This window comes from Camarhynchus parvulus, chromosome 10, assembly GCF_901933205.1.
Source record: "Camarhynchus parvulus chromosome 10, STF_HiC, whole genome shotgun sequence".
Classification (NCBI taxonomy): domain Eukaryota; kingdom Metazoa; phylum Chordata; class Aves; order Passeriformes; family Thraupidae; genus Camarhynchus; species Camarhynchus parvulus.
The window spans coordinates 18,829,267-18,847,082 of NC_044580.1; the positions used below are offsets into that span (position 1 = coordinate 18,829,267).

The 17,816-nt window shown below is 49.4% G+C and overlaps 1 long non-coding RNA gene across 1 annotated transcript in view; it reads left to right on the forward strand.

Annotated features, from left to right (window-relative positions):
• Positions 1 to 14,338, forward strand: part of LOC115907572 — a 63,458-nt gene extending 49,120 nt beyond the window's left edge. Inside the window, exons 3-4 of the long non-coding RNA XR_004061050.1 lie at positions 13,319 to 13,366; positions 14,216 to 14,338. This is a non-coding gene — a long non-coding RNA (uncharacterized LOC115907572). The remainder of the gene's footprint in view (positions 1 to 13,318; positions 13,367 to 14,215) is intronic.
• The last annotated feature ends 3,478 nt before the right edge of the window (positions 14,339 to 17,816 follow it).

Here is a 17,816-nt window from a genome sequence, read left to right on the forward strand (position 1 = left end):
CTCCATCCCTGGATCCAGGGGAACACCCCACTCCTCCATCCCTGGATCCAGGGGAACACCCCATTCCTCCATCCCTGGATCCAGGGGAACATCCCATTCCTCCATCCCTGGATCCAGGGGAACATCCCCATTCCTCCATCCCTGGATCCAGGGGAACATCCCATTCCTCCATCCCTGGATCCAGGGGAACATCCCCACTCCTCCATCCCTGGATCCAGGGGAACATCCCATTCCTCCATCCCTGGATCAGGGGAACACCCCATTCCTCCATCCCTGGATCAGGGGAACACCCCCATTCCTCCATCCCTGGATCCAGGGGAACATCCCCGCTCCTCCATCCCTGGATCCAGGGGAACACCCCCCATTCCTCCATCCCTGGATCCAGGGGAACACCCCCATTCCTCCATCCCTGGATCCAGGGGAACACCCCATTCCTCCATCCCTGGATCCAGGGGAACACTCCCACTCCTCCATCCCTGGATCCAGGGGAACACCCCATTCCTCCATCCCTGGATCCAGGGGAACACTCCCATTCCTCCATCCCTGGATCCAGGGGAACACCCCATTCCTCCATCCCTGGATCCAGGGGAACACCCCCATTCCTCCATCCCTGGATCCAGGGGAACATCCCATTCCTCCATCCCTGGATCCAGGGGAACATCCCCGCTCCTCCATCCCTGGATCCAGGGGAACATCCCCGGTCCTCCATCCCTGGATCCAGGGGAACACCCCCACTCCTCCATCCCCAGCACCTCCCAGACCAGGGCAGCGCTTCCTCCCTGCCTTCATTTCCACCAAACGTGGCCACATCGTTCAAACAACCTCGTGTTTGTGCAGGTAATGATGATCTAGGCTCATTTATGCAAGATTATCCTTTTATCACATTTCCAGACTCATTTATGAGGCTCATGTTTTCCCCCCAAGGGCATCATCAAGTGAGTTAAGTTGTACTATTTGCCTCCCGCAGTGAACTGGCAGGAGCCTACTTCATTGACTGATGAGGGCTGCTGCCTTTGCCAAATAGGGGCTGTGTGATGGATATTTTACTTGTGAATATTAGAGCTGGAAATTAGCATGTTTATTGAGGTAGAATGTGTTTGTTTACATTCTGCTACCCATGGTATTACCTTTTATGACCTGAGTTATTTAGCTGAGGAGAAGCAGAAGCGCTCCCTATCTGGGGGGGGGGGGGGAGAGGGGGAATAAAAAAAATAGATTAATGAGCTACTAGATATCAAATTATGCTTTAAGTGAGTGACAGAGAGGCCTTGCTGGGAGCTGCCCCGTTCCTGTCACCTGGGCTGGAGAACAGAGCGGTGGGAGGGAGAGCCTTGGCTCAGTTTTACTTGGTTTTGCCTATGGAGAAAGAGGCTTTGCAGGAGGAAACCACCCAGGGCCTCTTGGGTAGCCCTTGGTGGGGACGTGGGTGGGAAGAGCTCAGGGTCTCAATCTTCACCTGCAGCACCTCCCTTCCCAGGCTCCTTCCCCTCCCATTGCCCTGATTCCATGGGCAGAGCCTGACCAGCACATTTCAGGGCAGAGATGCTTTCCCCAGCCAGGGAAACACAGATCTTACAGAAAGTGACCCTCTTCGTGTCAAATCTCCCCAAAATGTCATTCCTTCCCTACTTCAAGTGGCAGTGGCACATTCATTGTGTGGATTGCAGAGCTGGTGCCCCAGCCCACAGTCAGGAGGGTCTGGAAAATTACACATTCCCAGCTGTACAGAATGGAAGCTGTGAAGTGCTCACACATCAAGTGCTTGGGAATGCAGAAATATTCACACATTCAGAAATGCCTGCCTGGAGCAGGGAATCTGCCTGGGCTGGCTGTGGGACTGGGCACCCTGCTCCTGGGTTTGTGGGGTTCCAGCCTGTCCTGAGCCTGTGTCAGGATTTAATTTGGTTTGCAAGGGTGCCTGCCAAGCTCTCTGACTTGGTGCAGCCTGCAGACAAAACGTGGTTTATATCAAATCAAAGAAATGCTCTCTTTGGTCTTTCAGCAAAATTCAGCTCTAATTTGTGTGGCCTTTAAAGATCCATTGTCACATGTGAGCAGAAGGGAAAGGAATTAATGTTGTGTCAGACAGGGAGCAAGGAGGAGGTGTCAGTGAAGGGCAAAGCTCCTCCTGTGCCCCTCATGAGCTGTGAGGGGCACACAGGGACTGGGAAATCCTCCAAAGTGCCAGCAGCCCTTCCCTGCTCCATGGAATGAGAGCTCCCACCCACCCCTGCCCACCTGCACAGAGTGGAGGGCTGGCAGGTGACGCTGGCAGTGCCACCAGGGCTGTGCCAGAGGCTCAGCCCTGAGAGCAGTGGCAGCTCCCCCCACCCTGCTGTGCCCCCCACGTGTCCTCACTGCCACGTGGCTCTCCGGGGTGACATGGAGACAAACACAACTCCACTCTCACAATAACTGGCAATAAAAATTATGATTGCCAATATCTGGGAGGCACTTGTGAGTCGTGAGATGAAGAGAATTAACAGCTTGAAAAATTGTTGGGCCTGGCAGAAAGCAGAGCTGTAAATGTTGGGATGATTTCCCCCGTGCCATGGCTGTCAGTCAGCAGGGGATGGTGCAAGTGGGATGTGCTGTGGCTCCCACAAGGAATCATTTCCCCTCTCCCTCTTCCTCATGGGTGCTGGAGTTGTTGGAGTGTTTAATATGTGGCAAATGTAGCTGTGCACAGGTCTGTGGATGTGTAAATCAGGAGCATCCCCAGGCCACTTGTGTGTGACAGCAGCCACAAAGTCATTTCTTCCCAATTGCAGGGCCAAAACTTGGTTTATCCTGAGTCTGTGCCTCTTCCTGCTCCCCTGAAGAGCTCTCAGTGTTCCTTTGTCCATGTTCTTCCTCTCCTCATCCTGCTCTTGGCCTTCAAACTCTCATGATGTCATAAATTCTTGGGGCTAATTGTGCGTTCTGCAGGAAATATTCAAAGGCAACACTTTGCCCAACGGGCTAAAATACATTTGCATGAAGTGCTCATTGAGCAATTATGAATAACCTACAAGTTTTAAAAACAGCCTCTTTGTGGCTAATTTGAATGTTTGCTGCAAAGTGCAGCATTTGCTGAATTAATGAGTCATTACAGATATTTCACTGAGCTCTGGTGGCACTGCCTGCTGCTGCTGCAGGAAGGGCTTTTTATTCATCCACTGCACCTGTACCGTTCCAGCAACATGCAATGCTTAATTTCTGCAAATTACTCCTACTAGAGCAATATGAAATACAACTAACTTGGGGGAAGGAGAGGTATACTTTAATTAAATCATCTTGCAATTAGTCCTTGAGTGATGAGGTGAAGGTGGTTTATCTCCATGCAGTGGCACCAAACCACTGAGGAGATGCACACAGAGGGAATTCCAGAATTTACAGCGGCCTTCCAGTGCCCTAGGAGAGTTGGAGAGGGGTTGGGGACAAGGGATGGAGGGACAGGACACAGGGAATGGCTTTCCACTGCCACAGGACAGGGATGGATGGGATCTTGGGAAGGAATTCCTCCTTGTGAGCGTGGGGAGGGCTGGGCTGGAATTCCCAGAGCAGCTGTGGCTGCCCCTGGATCCCTGGCAGTGCCCAAGGCCAGGCTGGATGGGGCTTGGAGCAGCCTGGGATAGGGAAAGGTGTCCTTGCCCATGGCAGGGCTGGGGCTGGATGAACTTCAAGGTCCTTTCCAACCCAAATATTCCATGATTTTATGATTTCATAATCAGATGAGTTGTTCAACAATTGGACATTTCCTAAAAGGCTCTGAACAGCTCTTTGCTGCTGGCTTGGGACCACCCATATTTACAGCATTCAGACTGACTCCATGAAAATTTATATTTCCTGAAATGCACTGGGCCCTGATTCTATAGAATAACACAGAGAAACTAAAATATGCCACCAGACAGATGTTTTGTGATGAGGAGGATGCACAATATTGAGCGTAGATACTGGATTTGCTCCTTTGGGATCTTCCCAGCAGTGGGACTCTGGCTCTGCTCCTCTTTTGCACTTTTTTTGTACTCAGGGAGCAGGGAGATGTCAGGCCCTGACACCAGTGTGATGGTCCCCTTTGTCCCTTCCACGGTGACACAGAAGCCAGAGATCCACCCCAAACCTCTCCTAGGTGGGACAGAGATTTCCTCCTCATTTCCCTCGGGATTTTCTGCTGGAGGAGGAGATGAATGGCTGAGTGCTTCCAAAGGCACAACTCCCCCGGCAGCACTTAGCAGGATGTAAAGTTTTCCTCGTGATTTATTGTCCCCAGTGTTTTAGACAGACTAAATATGCTGGCAGTCTGTCCTGGCTGACACTGCAAACCTTGTCTGGTGCACAGAACCCTCCACAGAGAGGAGCATCTCTTGTTTGCAGACATCCAGGAGCCCCTTGGGAAGTCTCTGGGAATTCCTCTGTTGGCAGATTCTGTCCCAAACTGAAGAGCAAATGTTAAACAAAGACATGTGCAGGACAAATCTGTCCTTCAATCACTGTTGTCTAGGTATAAAAAATAAATTTGTATTTTTTTAAAAGCCCCTAAGTGCAGTTTAGCAGCAGAATTTGGGATGAAATCATCAAAGGCAAGGAAATTCAGCAGCAATTCCTCCCTTGCCTCTCAGCCACCTGAGCATTGCAAGAAGCACTGGGATGGAACACAGGGGTAGTTTCATGCCAAATGTGATTTCTTGAAGTTCAGAAAACTGTGTTTATAATAATAGAACTTCAGGTTCTGATAAGCAGCAGGTTCACAAACACATAGCCACACAGGATGCAGACAGCACAAAGCCTGAATTTAGATTTTGGGCTTGTCTTGGGTTGCTTAACAGCCTCAGTGTTACTTAAATGTAGGTGTTTAGTGTGTGGGTGCATGCTCCTCTGTGTGTGTGTGTGTGTGTGTGCATTAATAGCAATTTGTGATAGATGCCTCTGGGGCCCACACATTCAATAAGGAAAAAAGGAGTTTTTATGGGAGATAACATAACTGTTTGCAATTTGGCTATTCATTGTATCTTTGGCATTTTATGTACTGCATTAGCTGAGGCAATTTCATGCATATGGATATAATGCATTAAGTAGGAGCATTTAAATATAGTGAAACTAATTTTATGATGATTAGTTGAAGGAAAACATTGCATTGGTATCATCTATACAGGAGCCAATTTGCATGAAAATGCCCAAAGTTGCTATGCCAACATTTTCTGTGTTGCCGGTCGGGGTCGTCTCTGTGTCAAGACTTTGTATTAAAAATCGGTCTCCAGTGCCCGTGTCTTTTAATTCATTGCAAGCTGTAGGCCATTTGCTCACAAAGCGCTTGCAGTAAAACAAATGAATAGCTAAAATACTCATTTGCATGATTCCCATTTGAAAACGATTCCCCTGAAATTAAGGAAGCGTGTGACTCGGTTGTGAAGATGGATGGGCAGATGAGCCGTGCAATTAATATTTTTCGGCGCTCTCTTTTAAAGCCCTCCTAAGACTCCGAGCAGCACATGCTGCCTCCCAGACAAATTGGGTCCCGCAACAGTTCCAGGGCTGCCATGGCAGCAGCTTGTTCCCACTCTCTCCCCTTTATTGTCTCACTTACATTATGCAGTAATTAAAACTATTTACCATTCCTACTTATCTGCCATCTGCTGCCATGCAAGTTTCCTCTCCTTTATAAAGCCATCTTCCAGGAGAGGAGCGGAGTCAAGGGCGGCCAGGGGGAGGGAGGAGATGCTCCTGCTTTCATTAATAGGTAGCGGACCAGGACGAGGTTGAGTGTTGTAAACAACTGGGTACTTGCACGCAGAGTGTCGTTTTCTGGCATTTACATCTGGCCACCGTGACGGGAGGAGTTTTTTCCTGGTGCAAACGCTGGCACGGGGTGGAGGGGAGCAGGCAGGGCAGGTGCGGCAGGGGATGCTCCTCTGCTTTCACACCAGGGTGGTGCTGGCGGCTCATTGACCCCTCAGCCAAAGCGGGAGGGGTAAATGAAGGGGTTGGGTTGGCTTTGGGTTTGAATGGGAGGGAGCCGGCATTGCGGGATGCAATCCTGCGGTGGGGGATCGCAGCCAGGCTGGATCCGCGGCAGGAGCAGCGCTCCGGGTCAGTGTATGGGAGAAATGCGATGGAAATGCCCAGAGATCTGCAGGGCTCAGGGAAAATACAGAGCTCGAGGCCTGAGGTGCTTAAATCACCGCTGGGGTGGGGACAGCAGCGATGACAGCCAGGTGAACGCAGCCCGCGGAGAGCCCGGTCCTGCGGGCAGATTTAGGGAGGGCAGGGCTGCCCGGCCGGGCTCGTTCCCAGCCGAACGGGGCAATAAAACAGCTCCCAGGGTGCTGCCGCTAATAAAAAGTGAAGAAGCCGGCAATTACTGCCGCCCTCGTCGCGTAACTCATGCTCCAGATTATTTACAGTGACTCTAAAATTTAAAAAAATCCAGTTGGCTTAATTGGCTTTTTCTGCCGTGGGGATGCCAGCGAGGGAGGGCGGCACAAAAGCCAGGGACCAGCACGTTGGAGCTCCGGGTCTGGTCGGGGTAGTCGGGAACAGTTCTCAAAAACACCGAACTTTGCTAAAAAACGCTAAAAAGCACTTTTCAGTTGTACATTCTCCTTTCTTCCAGCTCTGGCAGGCTGAGTTACAGCTCACAAAGCCAGCCATGGCACACAGGACTCTGGCTGAGTTGGGTTTTTTCTTAGAAAGCCGTGGCAGTTCCATGAGTTTTCCATCGTTCGACTGCAATTGATTTTCTCAGTGCTCTTTTTTTTTATATATAAACACTCAGGTCTGGATTTCAACTCTTTTTCGTGGCAGTCCCTGTTTTTGCCACCATCTCTTGGTCTGGGGAAAACATCAAGGGAAAGAAGAAGGAGAAAATGTTTAGTTCTGGGTTTGGGTTCTGAACCATCGGGGCTGTTGGTTTGAAGCATTATCCAAGAAGCTCTGGCAGAAATAGTCCCAAATCTACAAAAATATGCAACAGGGAGAAATTGCTGCACTGGTGTTACAAACAATGCTGGCAAACGCTGCCAGGCTGCTGGGGTGGCTCGCTCAGTGCTCCAGAGATCCCTCCTGCCCACAACTCTGGAAGGATTTCGGGGTTAGGGGAGAACCAGCACTGAGTTTTGCAGCACTTGGTGGGGATTTCTCAAAAGCTGGATGCTCGAAGGACAGTAATTTCCCAACCCATTAAATTCCTTTGTTACCGGGCAAATACTCTTCATTCCTTGCCGAGTACAGCAGAGGGGGCATTGTTGCACCGGATTATTTACAGACACCCGGCTGAAACCCAAAATCACGGGGCTCCTTCTGGTCCTTTTTTGGTGGCCACACTGGGCTGTCCCCTTGGAACACCGGGAGCACCTTGGGCACATCCCAGCAGGATGGGACCACCCCGCTCTCCCCATTGCTCCTGAACCTCATCCAGATATGGCTGAGATCCATAGGAGGATGGAATTTGGCCCCACCACAGTGTAATTTGCTTTTTGTTTGGTGTTGGGCTCCCCCTCACAGCCGTGGTGAGGTTGGGCTGCTAAAGGTTGAGTGAAATCTCTGGAAATCTTAAATATCCCCTTCACTGAAAGTTGAAAAACTGGCTGAGTTTTCTTTATGCCATCCAGCATCCCCATCCCTTTCAGTAAATGATTTTGCATCACAACCCCGCAAAAAAAAAAATTACCATAGAGATCCCATTTAAGGCAAGGGGGAAAAAATAATGTAAAAGGAAATATTTTAGGTAGGAGTTGAACAGCAAATGCTTTTTGGTCTCTGTGGGGAGTAATGATCCACAACAAGGACACAATTCTATATGCATGTAATATTATCACATGCTTCAAAAAGCTTTTAAATCACATAAATGCAGTTATGGACCATTGTACAAAATAAACATTCCACTTGTGTTTAGGCTGTTTTTAGTTCTTTGATCTAAAGTGATGCTTGCAGATTTTATTGCTTTGTAAATTAAAGCAGCTTTGATTTGATTGAACTAAATTAATAAGGCTTCTGCCTTGTTGCAAGATAACAACTACAGTATATTTTGGCTGCACTGCACGTAAGGAAACTGCAGTCTGTAACAATTCCACTGAAGCTTTGTGGAGGATTTCAATACCTATTTTAATTAAAACAAAAGCCACTAATGTGTTCCTTAAAGAGAAAAAAAACCTTGGAAGTCCTTTTAAATCTATTTTAATATGTCTTAAGGACTAGAAGATAAATGGCAGGAGAGCTGGGCTCTGACAAGGGACTTTTTCTCTGCCTTTTGAATTTGCTTCTTGCACGTCTGAGGCGTGGTTCCTTTGGGATACAAATCATGGAATCCTGGAATGGTTTGGGTTGGAAGGGACCTTAAAGCCCATCCCATCCCACCCCTGCCGTGGCAGGGACACCTCCCACTGTCCCAGGGGCCTCCAAGCCCCAGTGTCCAGCCTGGCTTTGGATACTCCAGCAGGGATCTGTGGGCTCTGACCATGCAGGGAAGGTCCTCTGCCCACTTTAACCAATGTGCTGTGACATTTTCCAGCTAATTTCTCCTCTGTGGGGCTCTCCAGCACAGTCACCATCTTTAAGTTACTCTGGAGAGGCTCCTGTGGCTCACAGGAAGGTTTGGGACATGGACATTCCTGGTTCAAACCATCTGATCATTTTAAGGAAGGTTTTTGTTGCCTGTAGGTCTCCTTGGGGATTATTCCCCCCCTTGGGAAGTTTGAAACCAGAACTGCTTCTTGCTCAATTTCATTTCCCAAAAAAAAAAGCCTTCAACAAGAGCTGCTCTTTGAAATCTCTAACAATAAAAAAAAAAAGCAGTGCCAAAAAGACAGAGCTGCCACATCCTGACCACAGGGGCACCGTGGGAGGAGTGCAAGAACAATTTCCTGCAGGGAAAATCTGGGAGCAAACAGACTCCATTGGTGGGCATCCCTACATGCCCCATCCCTGGAAGTGTCCAAGGCCAGGTTGGGCACTGGGGCTTGGAGCAACCTGGGATAGTGGAAGGTGTCCCTTTAATATCCTTTCCAACTAAACCTTTCTGGCATTCTGAGATTCTGGGATCTTCTGGGGTTCCCAGACACAACTGCAGCTGGGAGGGCTCAAGCCTTAGCTCTCCCTGCACATCTCCAGGGATCTGGGATGGCAACAGCCAAAGAAAGTGCATAAGTTCCCTCAAAATCTCTGTGGCCCCATTCCTGCAGCCCCTGGTTCAATGCTGCCGCATAAGGGACAGTGTTTGCTCACAGGCTCCATCCATTTTATCCCAGAAACTCAGACCCATCCAATCTCCCCTCCTTCACCACGTGGGTGGATCTGCCCCACACAGCAGTGCTGGGATGCTTCCCAGGGTTTTTCTAACTGGTTTGGAGGGAGAGATTTGCTGGCCCAACCTTTGCATGGGCAGGTGACCCCTGGTCCTGATGCTGAGCCCCTGCTCAGCATCCCCTGATATTCCTCCAGTCTCTGCTGTGAGCTCAGTAGTGGGATGAAAAAAATCCCCCCAGGCTCATCTCCCCCAGCAGCAGCCCCAGCTCCCCATCCTTCCCCTCCTTCTTACTCTTTTCATAAATAATTTTAATATAGTCCAGAGTGGCTCAAAACAGGAAACTCAGCTGTTTTAGTTTGGTCTGGAGTCAATTTTCCTAATCCCTGCGGTGGAGTTGCTAAGTTACCCTATCCCAGGGCCCTCGCTGCTGTTTTCATGTGGAAAAAAAAAATAATAATCATAAAAAAAAAAAAATCAGTTCTTCCCTAAAGCGGCAGAGTTTGGGAGAGCTGCGGCTCGTTCCCGTGCCAAGGGCTGGGCACGAGGAGCCTTTGCAGAGCTGCCCTCTGAAATCCCCTTTGAAACCCGGCCCTGGAAAAGCCAAGTCCTGGGCGGCTTGGGCGAGGTCAGGAGGGTCAGACAGAGATGAAATGAAAGACAAACAGCGGCCGTGGAAAGCTCTCCCTGCCATCTCCTCGGGCCTAATGAGCCCTGGCTGCACGCCTGGACCGAGGCCAAACATTCATTTACCACAAATCTTCTGTAAATGATTACATTACCTTACATTAGTTTCTGTAGTACCCCCAACTGTTCCTTCCAAAGCAAGTTAAGCAGAAGGAAAGCTGCCACTTCCCTGTAATTATTCTCCCTTGGCCACTGGGCCACGCTCCTCCCATGTCTCCTGCCCAGAGGTGTGGGACAGAGTGGGACAAATCTGCCCTCCTGCAGTGGCCTCTTGGACACCGCTGCCTTGGATGAGGGAACGGTGGTTCCCGGTGTGGGATGGAGAGGGTGCAGAGCAGGGATGCTGCTGGAGGTGCAGAACCTCCCCAGAATTGCAGCTGGGAACAGGAGCAGGTCATAATCATGGAATGGCTTGGGTGGGAAGGAACCTTAAAGCTCACCTCATTCCAAGCCCTGCCAAGGGCAGGGACATCTTGCCCTAGAGCAGGATGCTCAGAGTTGCTTCACACCAGCAGTGATGGGTTGTCCTTTTGCTCCTGGGGTCTCCTTGGCTGCTGGAGGTCCCTGGGGTTGAAGTTTGGGCCTCAGCAGTGTGACCTGGCTCACAGGGGGGGAGGCCATGGCATCCCTGCTGCACTCTAGGCAGGGCAAAAGGCTCAGAGAACTCTTTGGCTTGTGAGCTCCAAGTGTGGTGTCATCCCAAATCTGGAAGTTTTAGAGAAACCTCATCTCTCCCTAAACAATTCCTCTTTTCTCCCACTCCACCTCCTCCTTTCCCTACAGCAAAACCACTTGGCACAGCCCCTCCTCTCTCTGCAGCGATTCCCCAGCTCTCTCCTCTGCTGGACTGGTTTGTCCAAGCTGTGTTTGCCTTCTGGGGCTCCTCTCTCCAGTCCAGCCATGTGCCTGTGAGTGATGAAAGAGCAACTGGGCCCTTCAGCCGGGTGCAAACTCACGCTCTGCTGGTGTGAACTACTTTTCCTTGATGGGATTGACAACCACACGGTGATTTCTCCCCTCTCCACTCCTCCTCACATGACAGATTCCTGTGGCTTGCAGTACAGGGCCAGTTTATTTATTTTCTCCCAGCCCTACATGTGCAGCCCATGTTGCAGAGAGGCAGAGTGATCCCTATCCTGACAGTTTTCCATCTCCCCAAGGCACAGGAAATAGCATTGCTTCTCCTGCCAGGGCTGGAGTTACACTGGAGGCTGGGGCTGGGGGTGGTTTGATGCTCAAAAAACCCTTGGGAAGGTGCTTTGAGATGAGCAGCAAACTAAAAATAACCCCTGGGAGTCAATTCTTTCTTAAATTAATCCGGGGAGCACCGGGGCTTTCTGTTATTCCCAGGTGTGCTCCCCTCCCTGTGTCCTCCCTCCCTTCTTCCAGCCTTTTCCCCAGGCCTTCTGCTAATCTGCCATTTGTTATTGATTTTATTTAAGCTGCAGCAGTTTGTTATTATTATTAATTCCAGGCACATTTTTAACAGCAGTAATAGGCTGGAAGAGAGAAGTGCTCTCATTTGCACACCCCTTCTCTCTGGAGGTGATTTAAGCCCATCCATCTCTCCAGCACAGAAAAAAAATGGGAAAGGGAGATAAAGGCTGTTAATGGTGAGTTTAAAGTGCTGAAGTGTGAGTGTGAGGGGTGGGAGGTGACACCAGGAGGTGTTTAATTATCATCCTGTGCCATCACAGGTGATAAGGGAATGGAGCTTCTGCTGCCTTGTGGGAACCCAGGACAGCAGTGCTGATCCTGCAGTTCCTCCCCATTAGACAGACGGCCCAAGTAGCCAAATATTGGCTTAAAATGTTGTGATTTGGCCACACACTGGCAGCTTGCTCTGGAGCTTGTCTTGTGCTGAAATCCAGAGGTTCATCCAAGGGAGCGGGGATGGAGGGAGCTGCTGCTGCTCCTCGGTACATCCGTGCTCCTGCAGCTGATGTTTGCTGCTCACACCAGGGGAGGATTTTCCCAGCAAGGGAAAATGCCTTTATGAAGGGGAATTTTGGAGTAGATAACTCATGGATTATGGTTGGCAAGCGCTGCCTTGCTTGGAGACACCGAGCACCCCCAGAGCTCGAGGCTGCCCTTGGAAAACCTGTGGGATTCCTGTGGCATCTTCCCCTTCACCTCCTGAAGTGGAGGAGCCTTTTCCAGGGATGAGGGACGGTCACTGCTGTCCTGGGAGGCCTGGTGTGGGCAGGAGCTGCTCCTGGTGCCATCACTGCCATCGATGCCATCACTCCATCGATGCCATCACTCCATCGATGCCATCACTGCCATTGATGCCATCACTCCATCGATGCCATCACTGCCATTGATGCCACCACTCCATCGATGCCATCACTGCCATCGATGCCATCACTCCATCGATGCCACCACTCCATCGATGCCATCACTCCATCGATGCCACCACTCCATCGATGCCATCACTCCATTGATGCCATCACTGCCATCGATGCCATCACCCCATCGATGCCATCACTGCCATTGATGCCATCACTCCATCGATGCCATCACTCCATCGATGCCATCACTCCATCAGTGCCATCACTCCATCAGTGCCATCACCCCATCGATGCCATCACTGTCATTGATGCCATCACTCCATCAGTGCCATCACTCCATCGATGCCATCACTGCCATTGATGCCATCACTCCATCAGTGCCATCACTCCATCGATGCCATCACTGCCATTGATGCCATCACCCCATGATGCCACCGTTCTGTTGCCCCCGGGCACACGGCTCCGCTGTGCCTCTGGCCTGCAGGGGATGAAAGCAATCAGAATAACAGCGGGACACGAGCTGTGTGACGGAAAATCCCAATTCTGAGGCATCACAAAGGGACCCTGGTTTGATCCGAAGTTGCTGCTTGCAGGAAGTTTGCCTTTTGTTTGATCTATTTTGCGCATCCCTATTAAATAACTAATTATTTAACATCTTTTAAAGCTTTGCTATATATTACAACAGGCAGGACACAAATGGCTGCTTTTAATAATATAAAAGCCCATTAGCTTCATTTACTGTTAATGTTAAAATAAACATGAGGCAATTTAGATATACTATTCCAATTTCACGGAAACTTTGATGTTTTTCTTCTCCACTCACATAATTAAGGGAAAAAACTACTAATGATATTAAGTTTGTACAGTGTTAATGACAGAAACAAGCTGCAGTAGAAATTGCAGCCATTAATATGGAAAAATAAAATATTTAACACAGGAGATAAATGAAAGCAATTTTAATAAAGTAAAATGAAGAAAATTAATTTTAGAAACTTTCAGCATTCTTAAAACGCTCTCGGTTTGTGACACGTTTTGTGTGGTTTTCTGGTCGGGATTATTTATGATTATTTTTAACACCTACCTGATTTCTTTTTTTCTCTTCCCATTGTTTTCTCTGAAGGTCAGATTCTGCCCTGATTTACACCCCATAACCTGGCAGCAGCTAAAGGTGAGCTCATCCCTAGGAGATGCTTTATCACAACCTTTTTTTTTTGGGAATCAGGAGCCCTTCAGGCATTTCAAACCCCCAAATGCCATCTGGGGATACAGGGTGGTGCTGCCTCTTGGGGATGGGGCTCATCCAGGTGGCACCAGCATGGAGGTGCAGCATTCCAAGGGAATGTGTGGCAGGGTTTGTGGCTCAGGAGAGTTGGGGTTGGGAACAGGGTGCTGTGGGGCTTGAAGGCTGAGCCTCAGGGGCACAGAGAGCAGCTACAGGGGCTCTGCTGCAGCAAGATCTGGGCTGAGACCACCACAGCGTGGAAATCTGAGTCCTGGGAGCAACCTGGAGCTTGGCCAGAAACCAAAGGGGTTCTGTGGTCAGGGCAGGAATAACCTGTGGGGCGCAGCAGCCAACACCAGCCTGTGCTCCCCATCCCATGGGCTCTGCTGCCACGGAGCCCAGAGCAGTGAGGAGCATCCCTCTGCTCCCCATTAAACCTGCTTCCCACAGGAGAGGGGCAGAGAGGGCTCAGCCCCAAGCAGAGAAGCTCTTGCTTCATTGCTCAGACACCCAGGCCTCATCATCCTGCTCATTTTGGAGCCCCTAAAGTGAATCCATTCCCAAGAACAGTCCATTCCCACATTTCCAAACTTTGGAGGGATGACAATTGGCACCCACGTACATTTTAGCCTCTCTGCTGCCTCTTCCACACCATCAGCTCCATCACTAACATGTGGCAGCCTTTGCCAGCAACCCATTTTTAGCAACAGCTTCGTGATTTTTTTTTTTTTATTCTGATGCATTTATTTACAGGAAATGATTAATTAAAAGAATTCTTTTCATTGCCATTAATAGTTTTGCAGACAACCCAACGAGATAATCATCACATGCTGGCAATCACTTGCCATCAATTATCCCCACGCTGTTGCTGTCAGTGGATCACAGCCCCTACCTGGTGGGAGTCACTGCTGGTGCCACCAAGGCATTTTCCAGAAACTTTGCAGGACTGGGGAGGATGGGAAACAGCTTCCAGACAGGCTCTGAGATTGATATGCACGCCAAAGGGAAATGCATTAAACTATTTAACCGCCTGGAAATCCAGCATAATGAACATCCAAAGGTATCTTATTACTAGTTCACTGTAGCTTGCCTTTATTTATTTGTTAGCATTTAAATTTTGTTCCAATTAGTTCTTGTGTTAGGAACTCTCTTGCTGCAGGGGTGGGTCCTGCTGAAGACCCTCAAATCTGTGGTTTTGCTCAAGTGGGAGTGGGAAGGGAGAGGGATGAGGGATGGCAGACAGGGAACAGCCAGGTCAGGGATGGTGGCAGCACTGACAGGGACCTGGCCTTGTGGAATTTGGGTGGCCCTGGATGAGCTCTCCTGTCCTCTGTCCTGCTTCCCCACCCAGGGCTCATCACCACCTGAGCCAGGGCTCATCACCACCTCCACTCCCCGTTCCCACATCACAGAATCCTGAAATGGTTTGGGTTGGAAAGGACCTGAAAAATCATCACATCCCATCCCCTGCCATGGGCACTATCCCAGGCTGCTCCAAGCCCTGTCCAACCTGGCCTTGGACACTTCCAGGGATCCAGGGGCAGCCCCAGCTCCTCTGGGCACCCTGTGCCAGGGCCTGCCCACCCTCACAGGGAGGGATTTCTTCCCAAAATCTAATCAAAACCTATCCTCTGGCAATGTTAACCCACTGCCCCTTCTTCTGTTACTCCAGTTCCTAATGAATTTCCCCTCTGCAGCTTCCCTGTAGCCCCTTCAGATCCTGGAAGGGGCTGTGGGGTCTCCACAAAACCTTCCCTTCTCCAGGCTGAGCAGCCCCAACTGTCCCAGCCTGTCTCCATAAGGAGGTGCTCCAGTGCCCTGATCACCCCATGGCCTCCTCTGGAAGTGCTCCAACGTTTCCATGTCCATCTTTTGTTGGCAGCACCAGAAGTCAGCACTGTTTTGCTGGTGCTTCCCAGCCTGACTCTAGGATGTTTTAGGAGAAACCCCAAAACCTTCACCCCAGGGCTGTGTGTGTGTCCCTAGTGAGGTGCGGGGAACACTGGGGAGCTGTGGTGGCCTCCTGCTCTCCCTGGGAAGAGCCAGGCACCCAGTGAGCAGAGATTTTGGGAGACTGGACCAACGTGCTCAGCAACGCCTGAGCCTCTCAAACATGCCAGAAGGACATTAAATGGAATGTATTCAGTGCTAAGAATTATGGTATCTTTAGAACCTAAAGTGTATAATTAAATTATAACATCTGAGATTGGAATTGCTTTCTCACTTGTAGGGGAAAAAATAAGACATTTTAATAACATGTCATAAGTTTTACAGTTATTGGATTTTCAAATTGTTTACAAAAGCAATATTGTTCAATTGCATTGTTGTTTTGTTGGGGTTTTTTTTCTTAAGTCTTTTGATAAAAAGAATAAACTAACAATAATGTTCCCAGGAGGTAGAACAAAATTGCATTTCACTTTTGTTATTTGTTTAATTATCCATTTAGCCAGTCAGTATATAAAACTCATTTTCAGCAGATTCCTCCTCAAAGTCTCTGGCTCCAGCTGTAACTGCAAAGAGCTTTCAACTTTTATTTAACATTAATAAGCCGAGGAAATCCTGGTGTTCAGGTACTGCAGCACCTTGCCTGCCATTCCAGGGACATGGGTAGGAGAGAACATCAGGCTGGTAATTCTCAGTTTTTAGGATTGGAGGGGAACACTGGCTCACAGTGTCCTGTTTATTTTCAATAGGAAACCACAGGGGACTCCTAAAAATCAACAGTCCCTGGTGGTTTTGCAAATCTTGAGCAGTTTGAGGGGGCTGTGAGCTCTCATTCTAAGCCTGCTGGGATTCTTTTCCTGGCTGTTTCTCCCTGTTTGTAGGAGGAGACCTTGGTCCAGGATAGGGATTCTCCAGGCCATGACCTGGCTGAGGTTCGCATTTGAAAGGTGACTTGTGTTGGGACAGGACCTGATCCCATGGCAGGTTTGGCTGGTTGTGTCTTGGTTTAGAGGAGATTTAATTAATTCATTTAATCAGTAGCTTTCTGTCTCCATGAAAATGTCTGTATTTCTATAAAACCATCAGTCCCAGCAGCCTTTAAACCCGTGATTTGCTTGGCAAGGAGAAGTTGGGCATAGACTGGAATCCCACCAAAGCACTCAGTGGTTCATCTGTGTAGATGCTCAGGTTGAAGCTGTTCCTGTTCATGGCAGGGGGTTGGACCAGATGACCTTGAAAGGTCCCTTCCAACCCAAACCACCCTGTGATTCTATGATTTATGATTCTGTGATGTTATGATTCTATGATTTTCATTACTCTGTTTCCATTATGAGGAAGCACTGCACAATATTTCCATCGGTGTTTTCTCTCTTTCAGCATCTCCTTCCAGAGGCTGATTCCTGCTGTGTTTGAAGCACAGTTGCTGATATTCAGGATCATCTTCCAGCCCCTCCCGACAGCAGGGAGCAGCAGGATCCCACCCATTCCTGGGAGCTTCGCAGGACACCCCAGTGATAAAACCTTGGTTTTTGGGATTTATGGGCACATAACCCCCCAGAACAGCACCTGAGCTGGAGATTGTGGGAAAACAAAACCAAAGAGGTGTCAAATGGAGCCACCTTCTTTCCCAGCCTGCATCCCTGGGATGAGGCAAAAGAAAGATCTATTCCATCCCTCTGGATGAGCAGCCTGCTCCTCCTGCCAGCACATATTGGCTGTTAAATGCTTACCCAGCACCGGGAGGGGGTTGTTAGGAGCAGTGAATTCCTTTGATAAGTTCCCAGGTCATAAAGATGTTTGACTCCTCATTTGCACGTTCCTCTTGGAATCGATCAAAGCGGAAAAGCTGGAGGGTAAAAATCGATAAGGGAGAAGGGTCTGTGGGAAGACATATGGATAGAGCTGGGCAGGGGCAGGGCAATCAGTTACTGTGCTAATTGATGGCAGGATGAGAACTCAGAATTGATCAGAGGCTGCCTGAGCTGATACAACTCAGTGGCTCCAGAATCCTGCTCTGGAGATCTCTCAGAGGGATGCTCGGATCAGCTGCACCGTTCCCTACCCACTCAGCTGCAGGGGTTTATTGACAGGGAAAAGCAAAATGAGCCTGGCTCTGGGTTAGATCCCTCAAAAAGCAGGACTCTGACAGTCAGTGCTTCTGCTATTCCAGCAGATTTCCACTGCTATGTGGATCCAGGGGCTGTTGGTGTATCCATGAATCACCCACCTTCTCCTCCACTGAGGGTTTAGAGCAACCTCTGCCTCCCACCAGAGCACCACAGGACATCAGGGATAAATAATTCACCCTCCTGACACTCTTGTGGGCCGGAGTCTGTCCAAAGGAGAGAGGAGACTGAGGCACAGGCACAGTGAAGTACCTGAGTCTCATCCAGAGGACAGAGAAGAGCTGGTTGCTCCTTAACCTCACTGCGAGAGGAGATCAGAGATCAGG